At 36.0% G+C, this 16,416-nt stretch overlaps 1 pseudogene; it reads left to right on the forward strand.

The window, feature by feature from the left end:
• Positions 1 to 7,975: 7,975 nt before the first annotated feature.
• LOC108203341 (uncharacterized) lies at positions 7,976 to 9,543 on the forward strand (annotated as a pseudogene).
• The last annotated feature ends 6,873 nt before the right edge of the window (positions 9,544 to 16,416 follow it).

Consider the following 16,416-nt stretch of genomic DNA (forward strand, 5'->3'; position numbering starts at 1 on the left):
ATACGATTCCGTGTGAATAAATGAGCAAATTAAATAAATAACTATGTCTAATGCTATAAATAAAATCATTGTTTTAAATATTGTCATACTATTGTTCAACGAAAGCTATAATCAAGGAAATTTGAATATCAAATTGAAGAGAGACAACCAATATGATTTCAATTTTTCAAATACTTACTTTGAATTCAAATTTTTAGATGGTAATGGAAAGAAACAAATGAAATTCACTCTTTATTCTGAAGCACCAATCATGCATATAATCAAGCAAAGCTACACACTGACTACATGTGCCTTCTAAGCTTACAATTCTCGATCCTCAAAAGATATTATTCTTCAAACAAAACTAAAAAGAATTCAAACCAATTAAATATTTAAAAAACACCGATTATGCAGCTGATTGAGCATGCTTAAATATAAACTAAATGCTGCTTCACACACTTTACCATTACGACGCTCTGTTACTGTGATATATAAATTTGAACTAATTTCATATTTATTTTAAAATAAAAAATTAGAGAGTAAAACATATATAATGACGTATCTCAAATTTTTTATATATAAGAATTACTTTATTAAAATTGAAAAAAAATAAAATAATGAAAAAAACAATAACACATAAATAAATTTAACAAAACGATAGTCGAATCATAATTTTTTTAAAGTATGACATATTTAATGGTGCATCAATACCTTATTCTTTTTTGTATAATCTTATGAAAATATTTTAACTCTACTTTATTTTTAAATATTTTAAGAAAAGACGATTAGCAGTTTAAGAGGAAGTAATCACTGTTTCAATATATTGAATTTTTAATGCAGTATCATACAAAAAATCTTCTAAGTGCTTAGGAAGTCTTTCCATGTTTAATTTGAAAGAGATAAGAAGCTAACAATTACAATTATAAATAGATAAATATACAAAATATACATGTAGTTGGGAATAAATTAAATGTATAAAGATAAGAAAATTATTGTTTGAAATTTTTTTAAATAAATTTTAATTTTAAATATTTTAGGAAAAGGCAATCAGTAATTTAAGAGATAATTATATTTTTAAATTTTTAATTTTTCATGCAACATCGTACTATAAAGTCTTCAGAGTGCTTAGGAAGTCTTCCCATATTTAATCAGAGAGAAATAGGAAGTAATTAATTACAATTATAGATACGCAAATATATGGATATATACACATACATATGAAATCAATTAAAAGAATCATAATAAGTAAAGTAAAGTCTGTTACAATTAGTATTAATTGTATGAAATAAATTTCACGTGCAAGTTATACTAATTATTCAATTAACATAGAGCTTGAAACCATACTTAGAGAGGAGAAGAAAAATAAAAAAGATGAGAGAGATACCGATGAATTTGAATTTTTAAAATAAATGATAAGAATTGATTTGATTTTGAATTTAAAAATAATTAATGATGATTAGTTTCATATCTTGGAGAGTACTTGAGAAGTCTTTTCATATTTAAATTAGAGATAGAGGAAGTCAATAACTACATTTAAAAAATATGCTAATAATTAGGATGGGAATGATTTTTATTTAAGACAATTAAAATCAAAAGCAAGAATGCATGCATAATTTGTGGGACTGTCTAAAACTTGACATATATAAATCAGTTGATTAGATGGCGCTGATGTGGCATAATTAAAATATGTGGCTTTATGACGTGGTATTTTATGAATTACGTGGATTTCTTGACGTGGCATCGTTCAGGAATTGTGATATAAATAGATTGATGTATTTTAAGTATTAATTATGTATATATTATAATCATGTATGAGGAATGTTAGTGTATTTGAAAATTAATGGTTAAGTATTAATAAATTTAAATTTTCATTTCGGGTTTCTGATTTCGACATTTTGGACATATCCAAATCCAATCTTAATTGAAAAAAAAGTTGGGTATCAGGTATACTCGAATCCGATCCAAATCTAACTTCGATCCGGTTCGAATCTTCATTTTTAGGTATTTTCCGTCTCGGATCGGATTCGGATATTGATAAAATTCAGATTTGTATTTGGCTACTATAATAAAAAAAATTATAAATGTTTTTAAAAGAATATTAAATTATAAAAAATTAAGATGGTTTTTTTGTAAATTCCCTTTTAATTTTAACGGAGGTTCTCACTTCTCAGATTGGGTTTGATCGGAGAGTAACTTACAAAGACTCTCTCTGTATGGGTTCAAGACTGATTGTTGGAGCACCCCACGAAGCTGATAACTTGCTTGAAACCTCTTTAAGAGAAGCGTTTGAGCTTCTTGAATCTCAGTTAAATCCCCCCTTCTCGCTAAAATGTCGTAACGAATCGGAGTATTTTGATATTAACAAGGCAATTATTTATGGGATTTTATGTGAACCCCGGATGGGCAATGTGCATATTAAGCACTTACATGGTATTGTCATGTCACTACAAGAGAAATTTAACACTAAACTGGTAATACAGCTAGCTATTTCTAAAAATGAACAAGACAGTAAACTTAGAGTGCAGAGAAAGAAAGGGAAATAAGCTGTTTCATTATCATTTTGCATGCCTACAAACGAAGACTGGCAGAGCATATATAGTACGACTCAAGCCCATAATAAAACATCAGCCCATAATAAAACATTAAGCCCATTTCATTTAGCACTAACTGGACCCAAATGTAACAATACCCCCCACTTAGACTGATCCTTGTCCCCAAGGATCGAATTCAGGAAATTTCTTCTGGATATCTTCCCAAAATTCCCAAGTAGCATCATCTCTTCCTCCACTGGTCCATTGAACCAATACCATAGTTGCAGGTTTGTTGTGCCTTTTCACCAACTGTCTATCCAGAATTGCTGTGGGCAACACCTTGAATGTCCCGTCTGTGTCTAACCCTGGTAACACAGACTGCACTACCTTTTTCTTACCAATTTTCAACTTCAGTTGAGAAACGTGAAACACGTTATGGACCTTTGACCCTGCTGGCAATTCAAGCTGGTATGCTACACTTCCCACCCTTTTGGTGACCTTATAAGGTCCATAGTATTTTGCAGCCAGCTTCTGACTCTTTCTCAACACCACAGACGACTGTCGATAAGGCTGAAGCTTCAGAAATACTTCATCACCCACTGTGAACTGTCTGTCTACCCTTTTCCGATCAGCATACCACTTCATGCGTTCCTGCGCCTTCAGTAAATTTTCCCTCAGCAAGTGCTTAACCTCATTTCTATCCTTAACAAATTGCTTTACTCCAGGATTCGTGATCCCTGGTGACTGGTATTGCACAGTTGGTGGTTCTTGGCCGTACAAGGCTTTAAACGGTGACATTCCCAAGGATGAGTGGTGGCAAGTATTGTACCAAAACTCAGCCATTGGTAACCACTGGCTCCACTGGTTGGGCTTCTGTCCGGCCATGCATCTCAAATACATTTCGAGGCATTGGTTAACTCTCTCGGTCTGCCCATCCGTCTGTGGATGGTAGGCTGTGCTGAGGTGACACTTGGTACCCATTGCCTTAAACAACTCACTCCAGAAAGAGCTAACAAAGATAGTGTCTCGGTCTGATATGATTACCTTTGGAGGACCATGCAACTTAATAACACTGTCTAACACCTTCTGGGCCACTACTTCTGCTGTGAAGGGGTGATGAAGAGCCACAAAATGACCGTATTTAGTCAACTTGTCCACAATTACTAGTATAGACTCCTTTCCTTCTGACCTGGGTAAACCCTCGATAAAATCCATTGAAATTGTTTCCCATGCTTGATTAGGGATTGGCAGGGGTTGAAGGAGGCCAGGCGGTGGGTTATGTTCTGGCTTGCACCTCTGGCACACATCGCAGCTTTTGACAAACTCTGCCACTTCTTTTTTAAGGGTTGGCCAGAAAAACTTCTCCTCAATTCTCTTAGTTGTGACTACAACACCTGAATGGCCGCCTTCAGGGCTGCTGTGTGTATTTTCTATAATTTGGTTTCGTAACTGGTTTCCCGTTCCAACAAACCATCTCCCATCCTTCATTAGTTCTCCATCCACCAATTTAACTCCCAAGGTGTTCTGTTCCCCAGTCATCAGTGCTGTAAAGAGGTCCTGGGCCAGCACATCACCATTCCAACTTTCCTTAAGCTCTGTCTTCCATTTTGGAATAACCACAGATATCAGTTTACATGTTACCGGTTCCTCATGGCATCTAGACAGGGCGTCTGCAACTAGATTATCCTTGCCCTTCTTGTACACTACAGTATAATCATATCCCAGTAGTTTCGAAAGCCACTTGTGCTGCAATATGGTGGTTAGTTTCTGCTCCATAAGATGCTTTAGAGCCTCGTGGTCCGTCTTGATGATAAAGTGGTGCCCCAGTAAATAGTATCTCCATTTCTGCACAGCCATGATTATTGCCATCAACTCTTTTTCGTACGTGGACAACCCCAAGTGTCTAACAGCTAGTACCTTACTTAAGTAAGCAATTGGGCGGCCTTCTTGCATTAAAACAGCCCCAACCCCAACGTTGCAAGCATCGGTTTCCAGCACAAAAGGTTTTTTAAAATCGGGCATGGCTAATACTGGGGTGGTTCCCATTGCACCCTTGAGCAGATTAAAGGCGTCCTCAGCTTCAGGGCACCATTTGAATGCGCCTTTTTTCAACAATTGAGTCAATGGCTTACTGATTAAGCCATAGTGGGCTACGAAGCGCCTATAATATCCTGTTAAACCCAAGAACCCTCTTAGTGCTTTCAAATCTTTCGGAACAGGCCAGTTTACCATAGCTCTAATCTTCTCATCATTTGCCTTCACACCTTCCTTTGTTATAATATGCCCCAGATATTCGACACTGTCCTTTGCGAATTCACATTTGGATTCCTTTACAAACAGCGTATGCTTCCTTAAAAGTTCCAACACCAGCCTTAGATGCTTCTCATGCTGCTCCAAACTGGTGCTATACACGAGTATGTCGTCAAAGAATACCAGCACAAAATCACGAATATATTCACTGAACACTTCATTCATAAGGCTCTGGAAGGTTGCAGGGGCGTTGGTAAGGCCGAATGGCATCACCATAAATTCATAATGTCCTTGATGCGTCTTGAAAGCTGTTTTTGGGATATCCGCAGGGTCAACTCGAATCTGGTGATATCCGCTCCTCAAGTCCAATTTCGTATACACCCGACTGCCTTTCAACTCCGAAAGCATTTCCTCGATCACAGGGATTGGAAACTGATTTTTCTCCGTAATATTGTTGAGTGACCTGTAGTCAACACAGAGTCTCCATGTGGAATCTTTTTTCTTCACCAATAACACCGGAGAGGCATATGGTGAACTACTATGCCGGACAATCCCGTTTTGCAGCATTTCTTTTACAATCTTCTCGATTTCTGCCTTGTGTGCATATGGACATTTGTAGGGGTTGGAACTTACTGGAGAGCTCCCTGGTTTGAGAGGAATTTTGTGGTCATGTGACCTTGGTGGAGGCAACCCCTTTGGTTCATCAAATACATCCTTATATTCCTTGAGTAAGGAACTGATTACAGGTGGTGTACTCCCTTATTGCTCCTTTGCTTCCAATGCTCTCACCTGAATTAAGAAACACACATCCTCCTTATTAACCCACTTCTTGTTTTCCTTACCGCTTGCCAAACGAATCCTTACAGGCTCTGTTTCGTGGCACAATTTAATTTTCTTTTGCCTCCAAGACACTGTGATGCTGTTGTCTTGGAAGTCAAAAACTACAGGACTCACTGCCTTCATCCAATTCACACCCAGAATAATGTCATAGCCTCCAATTGGTAATACTAGCATCTTAGCTTTGAACACTTCACCAGCCATCTCCCATACCAACTCAGGTACCTGATGTGTGCAAGACAATACAGCACCATCTGCTACTGTCACATCTACAGGGAAACATGGCGTCAGCTGTAAGCCCAGTCTTCTTGCAGTTGCTTTAGAAATGAAGTTGTGGGTAGACCCACTATCAACTAACATACTCACCAAGGTGTTGCTGACCTTCCCTTTGAAACTGATAGTATGCACTCCTTCAGTTCCAGAAATAGCATGAATCGATAATTCAGAAGATTCCATAGTAGTCTCTGTTTCTTCTTCCTGGTCTTCCCATATAATGGCTAATTCACCATTGTCCTGAGGCACACATTCCTCCTCTTCAGTGGCTAACATAAACAGTTGCTTGTTTTTGCAGTTGTGCCCTGGAACATATTTCTCTTCACAATGTATGCAGAGTCCCTTGCTCATTCTTTCCTTGAAATCTGCATATGACAACCGCTTAATCCCCTTACTATCAGCTCTGCCTGAGCTGGTATTGAACCTTGGCTTTTCTATAGTACTTGGACTTTCTTTCTTGGTGACGGTTGTAAAAGAGGGTTTAGTACTAGTTCTGCCACGTTTCTCCATAGCCTCAATAACACACTCTTGGGCTCTTGCCTTCTCTCTAGCATCTCGAAGGGAGGTGGGCTTATGCAGGTACAAGGTGCTAGCAATTTCCTCCTTCAGCCCACTCAAAAAACTATTCACAAAATAGAGTTCACTCAAATTTGGGTTCTGAATCACCATATGTTTCTTCAGCTCTTCGAATTGAGTGATATATTCATCCACTCTGCCCTTCTGTAACAACTTGTTGAACTGACCTTCTAAGTTTTCATATCCACCCTTGGTGAAACGGTGACACACCAGTCGTGCAAACTCACCCCATAACACATCCTTTTGCTCCAACTGAACTGACTGATACCATGTATCAGCTTCACCATCTAAATGCAGAGCTGCATAAACAACACGTTGCCTGTTGTCCAGAGTTGGGTTAAGTTGAAAGAATTTCTCACATTTAGAGATCCAGCCTCTCGGGTCTTTTCCCTCAAAACGGGGAAAATCAATTTTGGGAAACTTGTATGGGACAAAGGTGTGATGTTGGTGGTGGTAAGTATGATGTGGGTTGTGGTGTTGATGTGGTGTTGGGTTGTAAGGTGGTTGCTGTGGTACGTTGTATGGTGGTGGTTGTGGTGGGTAGATAGGTGGCACAGTGGTTTGTTGTTGGTATTGTGGCATAGTGGTTTGGGTGTGAAGCAACTGGGGTATGGTTGTGGACATCTGATCAGGGTGGTAACCCAGTGAAGAATAATACTGGTGCAAGAGAGGGGGTAAGGTGTAGTCTGGTGCAGAGTACGGTGCACTAGTGGCGAACAACAAATTAGGGTTTGAAACAGGGGGAGTGGGTCGTACCTGTGGCCCTTGTGAGAATAGGGTTTGGTTGACAGAAGACATATTGTTTGAAGCTTCATAGCTAAGAGGGGTACCCACTGGAGATTTCTGAAAACCATTGTCTCCCCAAGGAACCGTTGCTGTGCAAGTAGCAAAATTCGTGGGTGTTGCAGGCAAAAACCCTGGAGGATAATGGAGGGGCCCTCCTTGGCGATTAGGGTTTTTCACCAGCTGTTGAGAAGGACCAGCTTCCTGTGGATCTGGTGGTTTTCCCTTCAAACTTTGTTTAAACATCAGGACGAGCTCATCAAATCGTTTAGTGCTATCACGATTTTCAGCCGTTAAATGAGCCACCTGAGTTCTGATCTCCTCCACCGATTCAGCAGTTTTATGCTGCTCCTCTTCAAAATAGATCTGCATCTGGTCAAGTTTGTCTTCTAGTGAGGTGAGAACATTTTCTACCACCGGTTTGGGTTGATGAACAAGAGAAGAAGGGTTGAAATGTTTATCAGACATGGCCAAGGGTTGCTCTGATACCACTTTGTCACTACAAGAGAAATTTAACACTAAACTGGTAATACAGCTAGCTATTTCTAAAAATGAACAAGACAGTAAACTTAGAGTGCAGAGAAAGAAAGGGAAATAAGCTGTTTCATTATCATTTTGCATGCCTACAAACGAAGACTGGCAGAGCATATATAGTACGACTCAAGCCCATAATAAAACATCAGCCCATAATAAAACATTAAGCCCATTTCATTTAGCACTAACTGGACCCAAATGTGACATGTCACTGATGGGTATGCGTTTTTTACTAATACCCTTGTGAGGATTGTTGATGAATTGTATGAAAAGCTTGTCGATTCGGTTAGGGTTCAGCTGATTTGGATTACTTTGGAAATGATTGATGTTTCGGCTATTGGATTTCAGGGTTTGTTGGTGGCCCTCTTGAGGCAAATTGTTGGTGGGGATTTTAGTGATAAGAATTTATGGTTGTGTTCGGAGTTGGTTCGTGTTTTTTTGGCTAAATGGGATTGTTTGTTAGAAGAAGAACCATTGGTTTTGACCAGTGCTTTGTATGCATTTCTCAGGCTATTGGCACATCATTGTAGGCTTGTGGGCAATTTAAAGGTTGAATTGTTGAAAAAAACTAGAGATTGATTTTTGTGTTAGACTTTTGAGGGAGCAGTTTCGTTTGTGTATGATGATAGGGAGGGATCTTGTTAGGCTTTTACAAGAACTGGTTCATGTACCTGAGTTTCGATCCATATGGAAGGACTTGATGTTGAGCCCAAGTGAATTTAAAGTTCCTGAGTTTCGAGATATTTCCCAGCTTTACCGTGTAAGGACATCGAGTAGGTACTTTTTGCTTCGTATAACGCCTGTAATGGAGTCGCAGTTGCGCTTTTTGCTTAGTGATGTCAAGTTTGGTAATCACAGAAGGTACCAGGTCTGGTTTGCAAAGAAGTTTCTTGGCATAGCAGAGAAGGAGACTCTTCTTATTGACATAGTGAGATTTATCTGTTGTTCCCATCACCCACCTAATGAAATTATATTATCGGACATAATTCCTAGATGGGCTGTCATTGGCTGGTTATTGAAATGCTGTAGGAAGAATTATGTGGAGGCTAGTGTTAAACTGGCACTCTTTTATGATTGGCTTTTCTTTGATGAGAAAGTGGATAATGTTATGAATATTGAGCCTGCATTCCTATTGATGGTTAACTCAATGTCCAGATATATTGAAATGACACATACGCTTCTAGATTTTTTGCTCCTTGTAGTAAATAACTATGATACAGAAAGGAGGGAAATTATTGTTCATGGCGTTCAATCATCCTTCGATGTACTTGTTAGGAGAGGCGTGATTCAGTCTCTGGATGTTTTGATTTCTTCTGATAAGCTTTTCCCTTTTCTTAAGGAGAGAATTGTGAAGCTGTTATCAGAGAGAAAAGTGACCTCGTTAGAAAATTTCCAGGCTGGTAGTTTTCGTGGATCCACATCCTTACCAGATCTTCCTGCTGCAGTTGGGATGGAACCAGGAACATTTCAACATGAAATGTCTGCATCTGCAAGCCAGAATGATGTAGAATTGGGGCCCCCTACTAATGTTACTTCTTGTTCTCCTCTGGCAGAGAATGATGACATCCATGAACAAAGTTTAGAATCTTTAGTTCAGAATCTAGGAAAACATATCCGAAGTTCAAAACAAATGGGCGTGCAAGCATTAGACAAGATACTGCACTTATATGTTAACCTATCTTCTAAAGCAGAAACTACCAATTTCTCTATCAGCCTTGATCAGTTATCTAGTATAATTGCAAAGGAATTTCGGTACAGTGGTAACCAGCTGTTTGATTAAAACTGGGATCAGGACCTTCAGTCTGCATCAGCCGTAATAATTCGGTACTTCATGTTTTCTCAGAATGAGACATTGCTAGGCATGCTTTTGTGTTGGAATAGAGATGGTCTTACTGTTGGGCCTTGCTTCTTGTCTTACGCAATAAATCTTGCTCACGAGGCTCATGTTTTGGGTTATGTCACACATCCCAATACCCTTACCCATCCTGACACTCTGAGAGACTCTAACAAGACAACAGATTCTGGAATGTCCCTGCTGAAATATCATTGTGAGCAGTATTTTGGTTTTATGAACAAAGGAAAGGATCTTGCAATTTTAAGCTGTTTATTAATTATTAATTGGCCAATGCGAATTACATGACATTTGTTGTGGAATATGGATTTCAGCAGGTATTGAGAATCAACATCTGTTAAATTTATATTGTTATGTGTTGTATCTTACGAGATTAGGTTTTTTTTTGGAACTTTAGGACTTAGCGGCGGTCTCCAAGAGTCATGAACTTTTTTGTAATAAGATAAACAAATCTCAAAGGTGAATTGTATTAGTATATAATATACATGGCAAAGTGTTTCGAGAGTTGTGTTTGGATTGGATTTAGCTATATCTAAATTACAATCCAAATATTTTCGGGTTTAGAAATTAAATTCAAATTCATGGATTCTGGATCGGATTAGATTTTTTTTCCGGGTATTTAAATTTTTAAGTAATGAGGTAGTTCAATATTCTCTATACTAGCATGTACTAAAACTTTTTTTTATCCAAGCAAATAATGACACACACGAAGTTCCCTGGAGTGAAGTCGTGGAGACTCATTCTTCAAAATTGGATAAAATATAATATAGTGATTTCAAATTTAATTTTTTTTTGTTCTACAATATTTTTTAAACATTTGACAAGTTAAATATTATATTCTACAACGTAATCAACATGCATAACAATTGTTTTACAAATTGCAGGATGTTATGTTCTGCAATATGTTTATGTTTAATATGTCCTGTGATTTACGAAATATAACATCCATTCTCATCCTAAAATATATGTATGTATATATATTATTTATTTTTATACATGTTGGATATCATTATTATTCATAATAGAAGGTTAATTAGCTTAAAATTAAAATTTAATTCAAGTTTTATATGAAATTCTATATTCGCCGCGCGCGCGGAAGTGTTTAAATATACATGTTGGATACCATTATTATTCATAATAGAAGGTTAATTAGCTTAAAATTAAAATTTAATTCAAGTTTTTTATGAAATTCTATATTCGCCGCGCGCGCGGAAGTGTTTAAATATCCTTGCAGTAAAAACAATCACTTGTTGAATAAATCACTAAATGTTTGAACAGAATCATTAAATCTACCATCCACGAGGATTTGGGGGGGATGGGGTGGTTTTCTGATGGAGAGATAAGGGGATGAGAGTACATATGAGCAGGCGTAGTGGAGTGGTGGTGCAAGGCGGGCGGCAGCACCCGTGATGCTGGCGCGGCCTGCAGTGCGAGAAATACAATTGAGGGAGAGGAGAAAATCAGTGGTGGTGCATGCGTATAGCACTAGTCGGAGAAGAACAACCACCGATGGTGGTGGTGGGTGGGGGAGGGAGGGAGGGAGATGGCTAGTGTTGGTGGAGTGGCGCTGGTGACTGGTGGAGTGGTGGTGGTGACTGTTGATCGGAGGTGATTGCGGTGGTGGTGATGATGTATGTATTTGTTAAATTAAAAGTTAATCACTAAATATTATTGTTACAATCACTAAATATTATTGTCATAATCACGAGTTTGTACCTAAAGAGTTTGTACGGTATATATATGATGAGGTTCAAAAGACACTTAGACCTAATAAAATACTTTAAAGACTACATATCCAACCACAGAATATTGTTTAATCATGCGGTCACAATTAATCTAATTAAGCTATATATGTATTGTGTATTCAATAAAAATAGAAAATATATATAAATATATTATGAGAACAAGTTCGCTAAAGAGCTTAATAAAAAAAGATTATGGGGCCGTTTGGCTCGGCTTAAGTGACTTATTGTTTAAAGTAAAAAAGTTAATTACAAGTGAAAAGTTGGATTAAACTTATAAGTTATTAAATGTTTGGATACTCATGACTTATAAGTTACAAAGAAGCTCCAAATCAGAAGAAAAAAAGTTAGGTTTCCTAGCTTTTTGTCTTGACTTCTCAGGCACCATTTTAAGTACTTCTGTCAGTTACCCAAACACTCGGAAAAAAGTTGAAGCCCACTTTTTTTATAAATAAGCAATAAGCCGGGGTTGCCAAACACCCACTATAAATAATTCTAACCAATTTGTGAAAAACCGGAGATAAAAAATAATTCACTCATATTGTAGAAACTCCGAAACATAATATTATGTTAATATGCTAATTTATTTTTGTAAAATTGCTATGAAATTTATGGTAATATTTTGTTTTTGTTCATACTGAATTTGAGATAATTTGTTTATACTTATTAAATTAGACAATTATAATATTCATTCTTAATACAGTAAACATCATATTAATTATTATTTTCATAATGACTTATCTTATTATTTTTAAGTTATTAATTTTTTTTACAACATCTACGTAGGTCTCAAAATTTGACTATACTATATTGTAAATAATATTTTTAAGAATTTGTTTTAAATTTTTTATTAGCGTCTTAATGAACTTATAATTATATTAACATTTTATTGAACTTATAATTATATTGTATTAATACATTAAACTGATATTTTTAGAGAAATATAGTGATAATTTAATTTCAATTATATTTTTAATAAATTAAGTATAATTTTAAAATACTGCAAGAACTAAAAAATATAAAAAGAGGCGGTGTCTATGTTAATGCTAGTTTTGAAAAGCGGTCCAACACTTTTAATTCTTCATCACTCAATCGGCCCCGCATGGACAGTTGTAAGACGGTTTTGAGTTGGATCGGAGCGGTGCGGGATCTCAAGGCAACAACTAAAATTCAGAAGCATATTTATGTGTTTTATATATATGTATAGATGGAGAATTGGTAGTGATATAAGGATATGGATCAAATTGAGAGAATTTTTTTGTTGTAGAATGAAAAAGTATGTATACATGCCTATTTATGTGTTTTATGTATGTATATGTTCATAATTGTAGTATAGGTTGACTGTTTGTGCGTGCTTGAATTGAGTATATATAGAAGGATTAAGAGTTGCAACCTTGTTTGCAAGTTTTCACACCCATCTTAATAGTCAGATTCAAGAATTTCATTGTTGCAACTTTTCACACCCATCTTAATAGTCAGATTCAAGAATTTCAATAAATTACAACAGTTACAACCTTGTTTGCAAACTATGTCTAGCCATGGTTGTAGAAGTTAGCAACTATTATTTAAATACATCAATATTAACCGTAATTGATAAGTTACAAATATTAATGTTATATTTGGTTGTAGAAAATGATAAACATGTTATCCTACAACGCAATGGATAATGGGATGAAAACAAAAATTATATCTATTTTGAGGTATATGGGTTGTTTATTCGCAACGATTGTAACTATAATAACTTGGTCGCAACAATATACATCAAACTCATGTTAGAACTTGTTGTACATTAGAATAAAATAAAGTATTAAGTAAGAGATGGATACCTTCCTTTAAGATAGTTGATGATAGTCAATTCATATTCTATATATAGCTGAAGAAAAAGGTATCTGATTACACAAAATTTCTTTTTTTTTTTGCTTAATAAATGAAATGAAAAGCATCAAGTCTTTTGCTACCACAAGCTATTTGTTATGTTTTCAGCCTACACAATCAAAATATGGTGCATCAAATGTCGTTCTTAAGCAGTCTGTTGGCACTATTTCAAAAATATGACAACATTTATCTTACTACCTAAATATTCTTGCTTTAACTAGTTCTATCAATTACAATCATTGTTGCAAAAACATGTTTGTAGTAGTTGCAATCATGGTTGCAACCTTTGTCATTTTAATGGAATCGCAAAAAATATAACATTTTTGTTTAAATTAATAATAAATCAACTGGTCAATCCATCAAATGACTCAGTGTTCAAAATTTGTAATGTTGACAACAAATCTATTATCAATTTGGTGACCAAAATTGTAAATCCGAAAGGTGATTTATGATATTGATTCAATAAATATCATAAATACATGTTCTTCGTATATTGATGTGTTATTTTATACCTAACCGCAAGCGCACGGTGTCTGTTGTAGTGCAGACTGGCAAATGCGGATCGTATCCTCAAGGAGATAGATGCTATCAGTTCTATTCAGTTATACTCAATTGTTTTCCAGATCAAAACGATTATCAAAGATATTTTAACTAGATAAATTAACACTAACTAAATAGACACTAAAATAATATATTGAAAATCCAGGGCAATCAGGTCCACCATGCTTACACAATGACTAGCTCTAAGCTAAAACAATTAAAGTGGTCAAATAACAAGAGTATGTTAATCTCTTTCAAGCATCAACACTCTCTAAACATGATTACACGTCGAAACATGATTACACGTATAATCACTTTTAGTATTCAATTGATTAGGTAATTAAAGCAAGGCTAATCTCTCTCGAGTATTAACGCTCTCAGAAATCCAATGATGCTCTCGCACTCAAATTCAATTCTGCTAATTGTATGTGTGCCTCTAGTAGTATATCTCTCAATCATACTCCTATTCGCATAGAATCAATTCATGATATCGGCCGATTACACAAATCAATATTAAAACATATCAATAAGAATTAACACAACAAATCAAATCACTATGAAAATCATGCCAATATCATAGTGCAAACATGGCTTCCCCTTAAGCCCTAGATATCACTACTATATACTAATTAAACAAGTAAAACAACTAGGACAATAAAGAGACATAATTAAATTAACAAGAAGAAAAGAGATTTAGATGATAAAACCTTGAACCTTCAATGTTGTCACATCAAGAAAAGTTATGGTCTCCTCCTTCCTAACCCTAATTCTAATCTAATATTGTATAATGATAAAAACTAATCCTCCCTTCCAATAATATATGTCTTTTAATATTTAAAACTAATATATAAAATAAATTCCAAAACCAAGTATGATTTAGTCTTAAAATTCGTAGCTTTCTGTTCTGTTCTGTTCAGTTTTCGTGGTTTTCCAGTTGGGCTTTGCCTGCTGGGCCTCTTCTAAATTAAAGGAAATTCCAAGAGCTTCGCGTGGGCTGTAATAACGTCCAAATCCGACATCCGGAATTCTTTATTTCCTACGATAAAACAATAAAAATCTATTATATAAAATCCAAATTAGTGCAAAATACAATTAAATATGGGAATAAAATCATATTGAATATATATAAAAATATATTCTATCAAACATCCCCACACTAAGCTTTTGCACGTCCTCGGGAAAATAAGCGAAATAAATTAGTTCTAACTAACTAATACCACTTTCGTAGATGACACGATTGCACGAGCGTATGCAACAAGTCGTTATACCCCTAGGCAGTCCTAGTAGGATGAGTTTTGTTTCGTGAGGGTTTATAGTGAATCTACCCACAAAATCCATTATTTTCTACCAAGTCTCAAAAATGCAACTAATATGGATGCAAACTAAATGAAAATGCATGTGATACAATCATGAAAGCTTCAACCTCGTCAACGAATATCCTCAGAATTTACAACAATCAAGGCATTCATCTATATAACATGTTAGTCATACAACTCTTCCACTGCAAGTGCGGAGTGCATCGTGTGTGCTCAATAATGCTCTCTAGTGAAACAAAATAGAGACCAACAAACTTCAACAGAGTCTTAACCATGAGTCGTTAATCAGAATGATGCTTAAACACTTCGTTACATTAGAGTCAACTACAGCTCAGGGTCGCAAAAGAACTTCTATGCCTCTCTTATTTTTTTCTATATTTCAAGGCGAGTACATTCCTCTGGCTCTTTTTATATAAAAGGCTGTGCGTTTAACATCCATAACTGGCTACTTGACATAACCATTTTCATGGTAAGATGCAAAGACTAATTATAAGATACTTTGAGATCAGCTAATTAATTTCTTATGTCTTCATCATTGCTCTACTCCCTAATTTCCCCCGCCTCTCCTCTAATTTCATTGCAGGGACACAAAAATATAGGCGTGTGTATATATAAGAACCAAAAAACTGAGTTAAAGTTTGTTTGGTATTGTAATTGCACACATTTTTATAATGCCCAGTCATTTTGACCAAAGCCATGCACCCCGGATATATCTTAATCCTTATTCTCTTATTTTATTTCATTAAATTTATATAACTCATAATTGATTTCTAAATGTATTTTCAGTTTGTATACGAAATAAAATAAACTAATATATAAATTGCAACATTACATTCAAACAATTGTAACTCCCAGAAAACGAAATCATCTGGAAGCTTGTAGAAACACATGGCGGACGGATTGCACCTCGTGGACACGCAACAACAACATCAGAAATGAGTCCGTGTCCAGTAAGCACAGTTACAGAAAACCCGAATTGATGTGCAAATTGCACCACATAACTTATGACATCAAATCTGTGACGACCCGGGTCAAATACCGAGTCTTTTTCGAAAATCGAGTAGAGTCTCGAACTCCGAATCCGAAAATAAGCCGAAATAAACTGGCCCAGCTGCAACAACTTGGATAATCCACAGGCCCCCAAAAGATCATGATTTGTTGGTGCAATTGGTAGTATTACTAATGCTTATAAACTGAACAAATATCCCCACTCTTCTCGATGTGGGACTGGGGTGTTACAAACTCCCCCACTTCAATTCCTAACTTCCTCGTCAGGCTGAAATGGATAGCCCATAGGTCCAGATCGAACCTCTTTAGCCATTGTGGGA

Source organism: Daucus carota, chromosome 9, assembly GCF_001625215.2.
Source record: "Daucus carota subsp. sativus chromosome 9, DH1 v3.0, whole genome shotgun sequence".
In the NCBI taxonomy this organism is placed as follows: Eukaryota; Viridiplantae; Streptophyta; class Magnoliopsida; order Apiales; family Apiaceae; genus Daucus; species Daucus carota.